Below are 15,491 nucleotides of genomic sequence, written 5' to 3' on the forward strand. Positions count from 1 at the left end.
TTTACAAGGAAAATACGGGAACGAGTGCATTGCATACAGACATCTGGAGAGTACAGAAAACAATGCTGTAAAGGCGATACTGGCTGTATTAGAAATTCTATTCTATTAGAAATTTGTACTCCAAAACCAATATCATATTTTGTAGCACAGTCGCTGTCTCCTGCCAAAAGATAGCCTCTCCTCAAAAAAATAACAACAAAGCCACCAAAAAAAACCCACAGCGTGTGAGAAGATGGTCACAAGTATGGACTTGAAGATCTACAGTTACTGGTACATCTTGGATGTCAAACTTCACTGAAGAAATAACTTCCCCTTGGTTTCTCACTTGGGTGCCTCAGACACTAATTCTCAGCTCACAAGATTATCTCACACTTCACTAGCTCTGTACCTCAGGGTCATCATCTATGAACTCTTTCTGCACTTCACAAATACACTATAGGGAACAGAACTGTCTTAAAAGATAAACAACAACAAAAAAAGCTATAAAAAGACCAGAGCCATTTTCATCCAGTAGCTACTGCTTTCTTTATACTTCAGACTTACTTTCCCAAATTTTACTTTAAGCATTATTCAGGGAAAATACAGATAAGACGCCTATAAAATAGTTTTTTTTTTTCTATTCTTGAGATAGTTTCACAAGGCCAGGAAATGCACATGTGATCATTAGACCATGCACCTAAAAGCACTCATGCTGTGAGTACATATAAGGACTTCTCCAAAATTAATGCCTCCCGTTTTATTACTTCAGCCTATGAAGTCAGTCAGATGCTGACGATATGGCTGTAGACACTGAACTTTCCCACCAGTATTACAAAACATGAGACAGATGGCAGCAGAAGGGCACTCTGCAAAATCATGTCTGACATGGAAGTGCAGGTGAAGCAAAGGCGTGGAATTCAATTCCCCCACATGCAAAATCTACATTCATTGATGCTCGCTGAACACTTTGTGAAATCAGAGTATGTGAGTGTAATTAGGAGGCGGGTGGTGCACCTCAGCAGTGCTGTGACAATGAATCACCTCCACTGGTGCAGATTTTTATGAGACCAACTCCTGCTCGTTGCTGCTGAAAACGCATCGCTAATGATGAGGACTGTGATGAAAAATAGTATTGTGCAACTGAAAAATTTCTCTCCCAAATAGCACCATTGTGCTGTTTTTATCTGTTGTAGTGGAACAACACTTCCAACAACTATTTCCACTTCCGTGGAAATAAATGAGGCATTATTTTCAGAGTGACCTATGTACTGTATGTGTCTTCATACACTCAAGCAAATGTACGCTGACATTGAACAGTGTCAACGGTTCATGGGCTGGTCGGCCCAGTTCCATGACTAGCAGGGCGGAGGGATCCGCAGATCTGCGCCTCCAGAAAAAGGGAACAGGGGACCCCAAAATAATTAAAAAAACAGTGGCAACAATCTGAGGAGAAACAAACTAATTCACTAAATATATTATCGGAATGCAAGATAACACACTATAATACAATATAATTAGAATTGAAGCTAGTAAATCAAATATAATGAGAGAGAAGATGTCCAAAAGGTGGATAGGCTCACCACATTGCTGAGGTGAGATGCGCGGTCCAGTTGAGCAGCAGGGAGATGGGAGGAGAGCTGATGAGAAAGAGCAGGCGAAGAAGAATGTATCAGGTGACCTTGCCAGGAGTTCTATCTCCTCTCTGTGACCACAAAGTCCCCTGGGGAATGTAGTTGTTGTTCTCTTCCAGGCAGGTACCCAGAACTTGAGCATTAACAGTTAAACTCCCAGTGCCCCACATGATGTTGTGATGTGGAATACCAAAAACCAAAAATCACAAAACCATGACGAACAACCTATGCTCTGGTGATGCTCAAATACACAGACGATTAAGACTTAATATGTAAATATTATTTCTAAAGATTGTGACTTGCTATACTAATACAGTTTCCTTGCATTCCCCTACTGACAGAGCAGTGCACTACAGTTAACCACACTGAAGTAGGACAGAAGCTTATAAGTTGGCTGCTTGTTCTCAGCATAAGACCTCACTGTCATCCTCCCATTTATTCAACAGCTGTGAAAGCAAAGAACTTCTCAGCCCATTGACACAATGAATACTTTTCAGATTTTTTTTAAAAGTCAATATCTGTGCATCAAACAGAAATCTCCTGTTTAGCCTCAGCTATTCAGTACCTGAAGTATCTGAACTCCCTACAAGGCTGGCAAAGCTCATCTGCATAAAAACTGCAAGGCACTATAACACAGAGTCAACTGATTAAGAGACCTGAATTTTCAGAGCCACTGTCATGATTTAGCTAGAATTAGGAGTTATTCAGAGCTCATTCTCACACAGGAATTCAATCATCTACATACTTTCATTTATACACAAATACTTGATTCTTCATTTTAGTTGAGAATTTGCAACTATTTTTTTTACTAGAAAAAAACAACAGCCTGATTTACTGAAATGTAAAATTCCTAAATTTAAAAAAACCTCTTCTATTCCATTCTTAGTAAGGCAAGGAACACTGGTATGGATCTGTGCTGAACATAGGAAAACTGAACTCAGTTCCAAATTAATTACTAGCCTAGTTACAAGATATAACATATGAAATCTTTATAAAAATTCCTGCGATGTCCCATTTTCCAGGGGAGATCTCCAGCTCTAAAGTATCAGTTTTTCAGAGATTTTTTCTGGTTTTATTATATTTATTCCAAAATTACAAAAAACTACCTTGCATATTTGTACAAGCACTATGTTCAAAGATTAGAATTACTCTCAGTTATTACATGGCTTTCATTAAGAGCTCCTGACACTGCTCTTTCCCATGTCAGTGATCACCTCTTCTTGACATCAAAACATGAATTTTTGAGCTTCTATGGCAAAAAGTCATTCTATTTTGCTAATGATTTTTAAAGCAACTAAAAAGCTTAAAATAACATAAAGTATTCCGGGAAACACACAGATGTGTTAACACATGTGAATGCACAGCCAAGGTTTTCTTTTTATTTCAAAAGCCAAACCCCTTAAATGGAAGAGAAATTCCATGATCCAACTGAATCGGATACATTTTGGCAGTGGAACAGAGCTGATTTATTATTGCATTTTTAATAAAAGGTAAGGCATCAGAAACATAGTTTTTAAATAATGTTTTCACAGAAAAGGCTTCATTGCAAACACTTGTGGACTTTCATTTTCAGTGATATTTCATCTCTCCCAGGAATATCACTTTCTCTGCTGTTAACTGACTGGTGTCTCCACTTTCCAAATTACCATATTCTCTTGCAAAATATCTCACATCACCAGTGCTGCCAACAGACAGAAAATTTTTTGTCGATAATGTGTGTAAAAGAAACAAGCATACCAAATTCTACATGCTCAGTTCCATTCTCTGTTTTTAAGAGGAAAGTTCTGGGTTTTTTTTAATTATTATTTATTTTCCTACAATAAACATGTTCATATTTCCATTTGACTACAAAATCTATTAAGTGCTTTTATTTACTTTTGCTCCTTTCAAATAAGGGGAGATCCTTCAGAAGCATTCATTCTTTTTTCACTGTGCTCTTTGTAGCAACAACAGTCCTGATATATTTGCTTTCCTGAAGCCTTCTAGGGAATCCCTGCTCAGCAGCAAATAACGCCTTGTCACTTTTACTGAAGGTACATCCTGTCAATGCTGTGCATGCAAAACTGCCACAAACTTCAGTGGTGTTCCAGGGTAAGGCCTGCAACAAAGAGTAATGATCTTTAAGAATGTGGGTGATTTTTTCTCAATCAAGTGCCAGCAACAGTAATTAGGGAACCAAATTTTCATAGAATCATGGAATTGTTTGAGTTGGAAGGGACTCTTAAATCATCTAGACTAACTCCCCTGCAATGAATACCCACGGCTAGATCAGGTTGCTCAGAGCCTGGTCCAGACTGACTTTGGATGCCTTCAAGGACAGAGCATCCATCATCTCTCTGGCAACCTGTTCCAGTGCTTCATTACCTTTACTGTAAGCAACTTCTTCCTATTCCAGTGTATCACTACCCTCACAGTAAAATACTTCTTCCTCATATCCAATCTATCTCTCTCTTCTTTTAGTATGAAGTTATTTCCTCCTGTCCTATCATAACAGACTGCTCGAGAGTCTGCCTCCTCCTTTTTTACAGCTCCCCTTAAGATACTAAAAGATCACGTGATGCTGTAACATGATAGAAAGCACCACAATGAAAGCAGAGTAGTAAGGGCTCAGGCTGCAGCAACTGAGGACTTGCTTGAGTACAACAGCTGTGGGCACAGAATAAAAAAAAAAAAAAAAAAAAAAAAAAAAGCTGCTGCTTACCTTTGGAAGGTCTCTAGCACACAGGGATTCCAGCAAAATATGCTTGCCTCCACTGCCAGCCCTGAAATGAGGGTTGGAAAGGGGTGGATCCTGGCTCCACCACTCCCAGTTACTCGGCTGCATTGCATGCACCTGAGTTCCCCTAGGTTGGCCCTGCCTTCCCACAAGGTGCTGCATCAATGTTTAAAGTCCTGGCATTTCCCCTACAAACTGTTACTTTACATACCAAAACTAATTTCCCATTAAAGAGAAAGAAAAATGACAAGTTATTGTTGATTTAACGATACAAAAGATAGGCTTCCAAAATATGAGACTATGCATGATCCTAGGTTAAACAACAAAATTGCAGCCTTGTATGCAGTTAATTCCACAGTGCTATGGCAGTTTTTTTTTTTCTGAGTATGTTCATCTGAACATGAGAGAAGGAGGTGACTGACAAAGCTCTTAACCTCTCTGGTGCTCAGGAGATGAATTTGTTAGCAAATTCTTTTCCACTGGCATCTCTGACAGTTACAAATAAAGCACAAGCTGAACTCCCACATATACATGTCTAAAAAGCTAAAGAGAAAGTCAGATAAGTTCTACACTACTAAAATGTTGTACAATCAAAGCAAAAAGACCTTGTTCCAGTAGTACCACTGTGTCTGAGAGTCTAATACTGCTGGTAGACATACTGCTGAGCATCAACACTATGGAACATCTTTCAAACTTCTAAAAGATGCTGCAGTACCATTTTCAATCTACACTGCGTGAGTTTTAGTCAAAAGAAAGTACAGAGCATGTAGAGAGAAGGAAAAGTTTCAGCAACAGCTGAAGTAGTGCCTCAAATCTTTTAAGTTCTATCAACTTAACACAGAACATAAGAGCCATACAATTGCAACAGAAATGCTTTGTTGGTGTCATATCTGATGCGTCATCAGATATCACATATGTTTTAATTTAGGAATCACTAATGTTACCAAAATACAGAGATGAAAAACAGGTTTTGTTGTCTGAATGTCAATCAGACAGGCCTCTTACTTCAGCACATTTAATACAACACTAAGAGCAAACATAAAGGTCATTTTGCAGTGACTTTCTCAGCAAAACTATACGTGGTTCTAAGGTTATACTCTAACGCACAGCATTATAAAGAAATCACCATTAACAGAAATTTAAAAATTAATTGTAGTTCATTAGAAAGTTAAACTTCAAGCTCTGAAAAGAACAACAGCAACAAAAAGTCTGTTTCTTACCATCACTGGTATCGTCCCTTATTTCACTTTAGTCCTTTTTCTGACCCAAAGGAATCCCTTTGTAGCAGAGTTTAATTCATACCCTACAGCAGTAGCTATTAAGACTGCTTGCCATTACTACTGCCACCATCTCCGTGAGCCATCTCTCTTTATACACTCAGAGAATGAAGAATGAGAAATGGGTTGTGAACTATGAACTGTCTACAGTCAAGAATGCTTCAGATCCAGCAAAAGAATAGTTGCAGAAAATGCTTAAAAGATGTGCAGAGGGCACAGCAAATCTGTTCTCAAAGTACAAGAATCACCTGGCACCTGATAAAAATGGGCCTAAGTTTTAGGAAACTAAGTGTTTTCCTCCATTTACACTAAAACAGTATTTTTACTAGAAAACCTTTTTAAATTTTCAAAAAGTAACTAAATCAATTAATGGACCCCGAATTCAGAAATAATTACAGAATCACAGAATCGTAAGGGTTGGAAGGGACCTCCAGAGATCATCGAGTCCAACCCCCCTGCCAAAGCAGGATCCCTACACCAGGTCGCACAAGTAGGTGTCCGGGCGGGTCTTGAATATCTCCAGAGAAGGAGACTCCACAGCCTCCCTGGGCAGCCTATCCAGGTTCCTATCCAGGTTCACGCAGACCTCAGATTAAGCTAATGTTGATCACTGCTACAGAAGTAGCAGTAGCTTCAGATCAACTTTCCTTGTTCTTTGCCATATTTCTCTCTGTATCCAAAAAGCAAAGCTTTCAAGGTTCTATCTTGTGCTAATATTCTTCAATTCTATGATCCAATAATCTTACAATGGGTTTATTAAAAACTGCTGTTCACTATAAGCTAAACAACAGTAAGCTTTCTTTATTAAAGATCAAATGTTTTGCCATCTGCTTTGACCTTTCATGCTTCTTTTTTTTTTTTTCCCCATGTTTTCACAAATAACTTGGTTTAAAGAAAACTGTATTACTTTACTATATATACTGCACTATTTTGTACTGTAAAAGCTCAAAGGAACTAATGCAAGGTAAAATCAGTTATCATTTCTGTGATGTACATTTAAAGCTTCTTGCACTTCCCATTAATGGCATCTCTTTTTACACTCAAAACCTTGTTAATATCAAAGGGGAACATATGAATCTAATACCTTATTATTATGAAGTCTTAATAATCTAGCTCAAATACAAGTAAGAGCTATTATTATTTCACTCGGAATGCATCTTAACTGCTAGACACAGAAAAGCCTCAAGAGTAATTCATTTAAGATCTATGCAGAGAAACACTTACTGGTATCTACTTTATTTTCTGTGGGGTTTCTCTGGCTCACACCTGTGGTGCCTTCCAGCATCCAAAGGCTGATGCAGCCAACTTCATACAGCAGGAGAGGTGAGTGGAGGGGCACAGAAACATTGGTGTGTTTTCTGTGCAGCGGCAAGGATGTAGGTCTTCTCAGCACCAGGCCCCAAACAAAACCCACAAATATCCTCACTTCAGCTTCTATGATTTTCCTGAAAGGAGGAGGAAAAGACAAAGAGCTGTCAGAGAGAGTCCAGATGAGGGCCACAAAGATGATCAGGGAGCTGAACACCTCCCCTTCAAGACAGGCTGAGGTTCCTTCCTGAGTAGTAGATGCTCACAAACGTTATTAAAAAATAAAAACATATATATTTTTAAGGAATTTTTCCCAGTGACACCTCCCATCTCTGCCCCTACAGCAAAAATCCCTCTGTGCTCCGAGATATCATTACTGAGGGAAAAGGTGAAAAAAGCTGATACCTGATGGAGGAAGGATACAATTTATTTGTCAACACAGGATGTTCTTGTTTTATAGACCTGCTTGTATTTTATAACTCCTTTACACACCGTGGTTCGAAATGCTCACCTAATGGCTATGCCTTGCAGTTTGTGTTTGCTAAATTCGTTTCATTCCATCCTTGCCTACATTCTTTCTCATTGTAACAGTGGTATAAAATGGGGCTGTGGAGGTGATCCGATGATGGACACAGAACGTAAGGTGCTCAGCATCAGCTGTGAGGAAAAGGTTCCCTTCAGGGAATCCTCTGCCAGGCATGTCAGCCAGGCAAAGGGACTGCCTGGAGAGAGACACCCAGGACCCGAGGGAAGCGGCTGTGGTACTGATGGTGCTTAGCACAGGCGTCCAACCTGGAGATCAGAACAGAGCAGGAAAAATTAACACAGGATTTTACTATTTTTTCAAGTGCTTTGTTCAAACTATCTATTTATGAAATGCAAGTTTATCTAAGAGCCATGACTGGTAAGTAGGTTTGGGCTGTGATGAAGCTGTTATTGGAAAGGTGGAGAAAAATAATGTTTATGCCTTGGAAGATATACTTCAGGGCATTCATTTTCTAGTTTGAAGTTTACTTTTGTTTTTAGTTTGTTTGAAGTACCTGGAGAAATATAGTGTCAGACAGTTGAGATTAAAAAGACATTAATAGTATGTTAATTGATTTGCAATTGCATACAGTTCCTGCTTGCCCTAATAGAATTGGCTACATAACCCCAGAATAACGATGCTAATGATCCACTAAAGGGATTTTTCAGGCTAACATGACATCATCACAGAGGTTCTCCTCATCATACTATAAGATAGTAATTTTTTCACGGTATATAATATTAGTAATTATATTCCTTCAGTTCCATCACTCTTTCTATTGCCTGTGATTATGATCCATCACAGATCAGTTTACAGAACTATGAGTGAAGGTAGAGAGGAACGACTGGAGAACTGTTCCCGGTCTTAGATCTCTATTTTATGTTACATTCTGAAGGGGAAAAATTCAGATAGTTTAGGAGGCATCTACTCTGTTTCATGGATATGACTGATTCTTCAGGGACTTCCAGATGCAAAAATTGCAATGATAACTAGATGGATGAAAATAAATGCAGAGGCACGTGGAATTCCTGACATCAACTGAATTTAAACTGACAGAACAGATTTCCTTCTCATTTGTTTTGTTCAAAACAGTAGTCCTTACTAGCACTTTTTAGAAGGCACTCAGTAAATATAGAAGACTGAAGAAATATTGTCTACTTTGGCTTTTCTTGCAATACATAAATACAAAAATAAATAAAGAAGTCTGGTCCTGTAAATAAAAGCAGGGTTATAATCTGAAAAAAGAACAATTTTTCCCAGGATATATAATAAAATAAAACATCCATTCTTCCATTCATCTTTTCTTAGCAATAATCTATCATTACTCATGGAATGCATTTACCTATCAAAAGTGTAAATTGATTAAACCCACAAATACTTCCCAGAACTCCAAACTCAGTAACTGCTATTTAGTGATCCCCATGAGAATGCCTGGAAGTATTCCATCTGAAAGTTAAGGTGACATCCAAAGTTACTGGATGCTTCAGCAGCTGATATAGAAATGCTGTTCAGCTCCCCAGCCATCTTCTCTAGACCGTGCCTCTAACAAGAACAGTACACTTGTACACATAGTTGAACTACAATAGGACAGGACAGAGATTAAAGTAATGAAGCATAGAGCAGTATCTCTCTTGTAACATACATTAAACATGGAATGGAATATAAAGGGAAATGAGATGAATTTTGTACAGCTCGCCTTAACAAAGTTGTGTCCTGATGGAAATTTATTTGAATATTAAAAGCATATATAAACATTGTCTGAACTTACTCTCGGTGCCTAATTCAAGGCAGTGGTACACTGTCCTGGGTCTGTTAGTTCTGAGTGCTCATATACATTCTCCCTTTCATCCAGCTGGCTGTTGCTTTGTATCTTCTAAGTGCTTAACAGCAAATTTTACCGACAATAAGAGTTACATTTTAGCACCTTTCCAAACATCTGCCAGTCAGCACACGAAGTTCCAGTCTGACTGGCTTTTGAATTTCATGCTATTCTAGTGGATTCCACTATGTTTTATTAAATTAAGTGGAACACCATGTTTTTCCCAGCCCCTTGTTTTCCTTTGGTCTGTAGTCCCCCTGAGCAGGGGAGGTCAGCATGTTTGTTCCAATAAGTCTTATTTTTCTTTTAATGCATGCCTCTCTTCAAACTTTAATTTAACGTGTAATTTAAGTCCCTAATTCAGATCTAGAGCCCACATGCCTAACTGTCAGGGCCCCAGGGCCCTAACGAGGCCTGGCTGTGCTAACAAAGCAGCGATGTGCCGGTGCCATGGGGCTGTGGCTGCCCAGGCAGAGCTGTGTGTTGTCAGGAGTTCAGGGCAGGGTCTGCCCCAAAGCCCTTAAGGTCCACTGAAGGCTGCTGGCAGCTGTGATGGAGTTCCTGGGGTTTTCTGCCTCTAGCATTAGGAGGGGGCTTTGTTTATTAGCCCAGCTGTAGTGTTGCTGAGGCTGAAAAGCAACACAAGGGGCTGTTTTTAAAATGAAACCTTGGGATTCATTTAATATTTCCTGTTGTTTTCATTTTGACACTGCAGTGACACTTCTTGCGGCAAGGATACCGTCATGGAGATATGGTGGGACAGCTTGCATGACTGGAATGTTGTTGTGGATGGCTCTGTTCTTTTTAGGAAAGACAGACCAGAAAGGTGGTGGAGTTGCTCTTCCAGTGGGAGAATGGGAACGTACTGAGGGATGAATGAAGAACTAGTGGAGCACTTGCATGTGAAGCTCAAGAAGCAGGTAAATGTAACATCACTGGGGGCGTTTGCTACAGACCAGGATGAGGAAGACCTTCTGCACACAGCTGAAGTTAGCCTCACCGCTGTGGGTATTAGTTCTCATGATTCTCACTGATTCATACTCATTCTAGTTTAATTGCATCCTAAAGAAATCCAACTCCAGCACAATAACTAGGAAAAATTAGAGATTTTCTTCAAAAATATGCTCCTGCACCAATCTGACAGAGAAGTACTAATATGGGTAGCAGAAATACAAGTTAATTAAGACTGAAGCTAAAAAATGAAATAAATGAGAGAGAGAGTGTCCAAAACTGAAAAATCGAAGGCCTTGCTCTAACGCTGAAGGCCAGATGGCTAGGGAGCACACAGTGCAGAGATGAGCAGTAAAAGAAAAGGGGCAGTCTCATCAGTTTTATCTTTTCCTCTAAATGGAAAATGTAACAGTGAAGTCTTCTGGGAGGTGTAGTTCTTCTTTTTCTGAGAACCAGGCACCTGGAAATGCTGACAGTCCATATAACTGGAGCATTAACTCTTTAACTACCAGTGCACTACATGTTGTTATGATGTGGAATACTGATAACAAAAAATAAAATAAAAATCATAAAACCATGACACGGACAGAAACTGAAATTCATCCCAAATGTCTCTGTACTCACTACAATCTATTTTACTGTAAAGATTATACTGCCATCTATTGGGTGACATTACTGTATAAAAGAACTATCTCGTTCTCACTGGACTCAGTAAGGTCATCAGATTTTCTGTGGTAACTAGATTAAAACACTCCTTATTTAGTGTATAACATATGGCTTATACGTAGAGCTTGGTCCTCTCTTTGCTACCATTATTAAATTAGGTGGAGTGAGACATTTTAGCATAGTGATAGAATTAACAAAAGTACCAGTGGAACAACAGAGAAAAAAAAAATACAAGAACAAAACACCACCACCCTTATGCTGCCTTGCATCTCACTAAGAACTTACAGAGATGTTTTCATCCACTGTGTCAGTGAGTGGAACTGCATCATTCACTACACTGGAATAGAAGATCTCATTTCCATTTACGTGGCAAGATTTTACAATATAGAGAGATCCCTGTGATGTACAGAGACTTCACGGATTTTATTTTTAAAGTAACCTAGTAAAGCTTCAATGGAGCATTTTGCCCATCTAAGATTGATTTTTTAATTATTTAAATAAATAAAATTATATAAAATTCTAATTGAAGTTCTGTTTTCTTTAGTGACATCCTTGCACATCTCTCTATATCTTAAGCATATTAAATGTTGATTTTTATGGAGAGATCACATGTCAAAAGCATAAGCACTGGAAATATATGCTTGGGTTTTGTTAACTGTATCTCAGTCTTTAATTTTAGACGTGTAGACCACAGGTAACCTGATTGACATTTGTGTCTAAAATGGGCTTTCAAGTCCAATTGACAGCCAGTAACACTCTGCTTTTAAGCAGAACAAATTCAGCCCAGAACACTGATGTGACAGAGACCTGCAACCTCACAATGCTAATTGCCCAGGCACTGCAGAGAGCAGAATTTCACTTTGCAACCTCTTTGACTTTTATACTACCAAGGTTAAACCCAAGTGTGCTAAGCCTAAGAGAAATCCTCACAGAATGCACAAGATCCTATTCTGTCATGCTTGGAAAAACAATTTCTTCAGGCTAGTGTTCTCCTACATAAGAATAAATGCCTCCCATTGCTATTAACAACACAGAAAGGATAACTAATAAGTATTACACTAGCACTGAGAAGGTCTTGCCTATAATTAAGCTTCTGCTACAGCATTTCTGTATAACCTTGGGTCAGCCACTATAATCTATCTGTGCTCCAGGCTACCACTGGTAAATAGAGATAATTATACATTTGTCCCTCAGAACAGTGTTGTGAAGTTAAATTCAGGTTACTCTAATATGAATATTTTTTTTCCAGTACAAAAATGATAAAAGCCATTAAAAGTCAATTGCAGAAAAACTAGGAAGTAGTTTGACTTATTTTTGTATGCTTACCTCTTACGTAAAGCATTACTTAGCAGAAAAAAAAGAGGGAAATTCTTTCAGAAATAGTCTCTGCTAAAAAGAAACAAAGATTTTTGTTTGGTAAAGCTTCTGTATTAAAAGAATAGTCAACAAAAGTGTAAGGTAAGCTACAGCCTTGTTCTGCAGGAGACTGCAGAACTTTACCTACAGAGATACCAATAGCATGAAGGCAGTGTATTTTGAACAACTTGAATGTCTCTTCTATTGAAAGGGAAAGGTCTCATGATGGCACGAGTGTAAAATCACAATCTCTGCCAGCTTTAGAGGTAAACAGAGACGAAAGAATGGCACTAGTGTAATATTAACAACCTATTTTACTTCCTCTGGTTTTCTGTCTAAAACCAATGGAATTACCTAATAGAAATGGGACATTCCTCTACCAGCAATAAAAATCAGAAGGGCTGCAAACTCAAGAACCACTGTCTATCAAGGCTCACATTTAACTGCTGTAGAATATGCTACTTGCAACTTAATAGCTACAGAGCAAATTCTAGCTTTAAAACAAATATTTTGAAAGGTTGAAATGCTGTACAGGCTATATAAAGAAATATGGTTGAAGATAAGTTTAGAGATATCTGTTCAATCACATTTCTGTGGTAGTTTAACTGGGAGTTGAGTACTGAGTAGTTTTGAAATACATTTCATTCTGTCTCTTGAGCTGCAATCCTGCTTCTATTTGTACTTGAAAACGTCAATTAATGTGATACATTCATTAGCAACACTAAAAACGTAAATAACTCACATCATCACACTTCCATCTCCCCTGGCACTGAATAACAAATTGCAAATGAAATGAAAAATGCTTCTTTGTATTCAGTCTCTGACCCAAGTGGAACACATGCAGTAACAGCGCACATGAGTTGGATGATGGAAAGGATTTCAGTATTGAACCGGCACACTGGGCATAGTTGATACTAAAATAAAAGGATTAACTTCTGGTTAAGCATCAGTTAAGCAACATATTGAAAAAAATTGGTCATTGCATGTGTGTCTAAAATGCCCTCTCTCTACCATACTGTAATTCTGAGGTTCAGAGAATCAATTTATATCACTCTTTTCCTCTAGGGACCACTTCAAACTTGAGAGATTTGTGGTCTGACTTTCTAAAGGACTGAAGATCAGTAGCTGTAAGTCAAAAGCAATGTGTTCTAAGTATGTGGATGAGGACCTAAAATACTGACTTTGCTAAAATGGCATAAAATATGCTCAGCAGCCAGTTACCTCACATCTGTGGATCTAATGGCCATTTCTCTTTGAAAAGCAGGAAAAGAAAGAGAGAGAGAGAGAGAGAGAGAGAGAGAAATAAAAACAAAAAAGAGAGGATTCCCTTCTGGCAAAAGTCGTACTTACAGTAACTTGCATCTGACTGGTTGGGCAAGTGACAAAACCAGCCACTGAGAGACTATGGAATCATAGTCATCCTCTGTGCATGTGTCACACGGTGAAGTGAAGGCCACCATTTATAATTGGGAAAGGTTTATGTGCCTGGCACTTGTTTTATCCCTACTCACTGGACTATGATCAAATGTGGAATTAATACTGGCTATTCGTACTGTATTGGTTGTTCAAAACATTGCATTCGCATAGAATTGTAGAATGGTTCAGGTTGGAATCAACCTTTAAGATCATCTATTTCCAACCTCCCTGTTATAGGCGCAGACACCTCCACTAGACCAGGTTGCTCAAAGCCCTGTCTAGCCTGGCCTTGAACACCTCCAGGTTGAATGCATCCACAACCCCCTCAGGGCAACCTGTTTCAGTGTCTCACCACCCTCGCTGTAAAGAATTTCTTCCTGATATCTAGTCTAAATCTACCCTCTTCTAGTTTAAAACCATTTCCCCTCAACCTGTTGCTACACACCCTTATAAAAAGTCCCTCCTCAGCTTTCCTGTAAGCCCTCTTCAGGTACTGGGAGGTCACTATTTTGTACTCAAACAACTATTCTTCGTCTCTTCTACAGAAAAGACAGGAGGCTTGATTGTCCAGAAAGCCAGATTTGACTGAAAGGTCAAAAACAGGACCTGGTATGCCCAAAAACTCAGATTCTTCATGCCTCAGGCCAAATATCTAAGATTAGTGGGAACCTTATAGTTGAAGACTCAATCACTCTGAGCCTCAAACCTTCATTCAAGAATACAAATGTCAACTTAAAAACAAACAGATATGGGTCATTTACAGTGATGGAAATCATGAAAACACAGAAAAATACAATTTAGTCACTTCATCATCCTGAATAAAATTATCAAATAGTAATAATCTTGTGATCATTATTCCATTCAATACATTAGATGAGGTACTGAATTTGTAACAAAAATTAGCAAAATGAAGCATAATTAATGAACATATAATACAGCTCAGACACCAGGGATGATGCATCTGAAAAATAACATTCATTGTTATTTATGATAATTTCTAATATTTCAGTGGTTGAATGCGTTCATTTAGCAGAAAGTTTAAGGATATTTTTGAGAGGAGAAGGAAAGAGGTTGTGTTAATAATTCACATCCACATCAACACATCCATAACACTTCTGTTTCCCTCAGCTTCTTAGTGTACCTCTCTCTTGACTTTCTTTCAATCCTTCTTTCTCTTTTTTTCTCTTTTCAAAACATACCTGCCATAAAAAGCTAAAATGAAGGGTAAAGTGACAAAACAACTGCTTCTAAATTCTATTTGCAGCATTGTAATTGGTATAATATACCATAATTTATTTTAATGAGTTACAATTAAGAAATAGTTTCTAGGGTTGCATGCAATTTCTTTCAATTATTATTTATTAGTTGTTCATGCATAAATGTGTTTTAATATTGGCTTATCTGAGCTATAGTAGGTGATTGAAGCTGCTCAGTATATTAAGTTTTTCATTTGTAGAGTCATATAGGAGTAATTCTAGCACAAAGCAGTTATAAGAAAGTGATCACACTGACACTTGAGAGAAATATTTTCTAAGTATTACTAGAACATATGTAAAGCAAAATGGGAAAGGTGTCAGAGAAAATCTTGGTATGGTTAACACTTTTTTTCCGTATTTAACTGCAACTATAGCTTAATGGCCCCTGTCTTAATAAAAAATTGAAGTTAACCTAGTTGCAGATGAGTTATTATACTACATATTCTTTTACTTTATTAGGATAAAGAAATACTGTCTTGGGAAGCTGTGTTAACAAGGCTACACACTGACTGTATTATTAAAGAACAGGTTTACATCTCAGAGCAGAGGAAAGACTTAAAGAAACTACAACCTTTTTAATTTAAAAAACA

The 15,491-nt window shown here is 38.2% G+C and overlaps 1 long non-coding RNA gene across 5 annotated transcripts in view; it reads right to left on the reverse strand.

Annotated features, from left to right (window-relative positions):
* The window catches only part of LOC116235122 (uncharacterized), a 58,815-nt gene that overhangs the window by 10,987 nt on the left and 32,337 nt on the right, over positions 1–15,491 (reverse strand). For 4 of the 5 annotated variants that reach the window (XR_016468773.1, XR_016468771.1, XR_016468772.1 and 1 more), the window contains 2 exons: positions 7,423–7,703; positions 6,828–7,048 (listed from right to left, as the gene is read on the reverse strand). This is a non-coding gene — a long non-coding RNA (uncharacterized LOC116235122). Of the gene's footprint in view, positions 1–2,897; positions 3,709–4,311; positions 4,373–6,827; positions 7,049–7,422; positions 7,704–15,491 lie in introns of those variants that run through there. The other variant, XR_004168283.2, reaches the window with a different exon arrangement.

Source organism: Phasianus colchicus, chromosome 8, assembly GCF_987193195.1.
Source record: "Phasianus colchicus chromosome 8, bPhaCol1.hap1.1, whole genome shotgun sequence".
NCBI classification, from domain to species: domain Eukaryota; kingdom Metazoa; phylum Chordata; class Aves; order Galliformes; family Phasianidae; genus Phasianus; species Phasianus colchicus.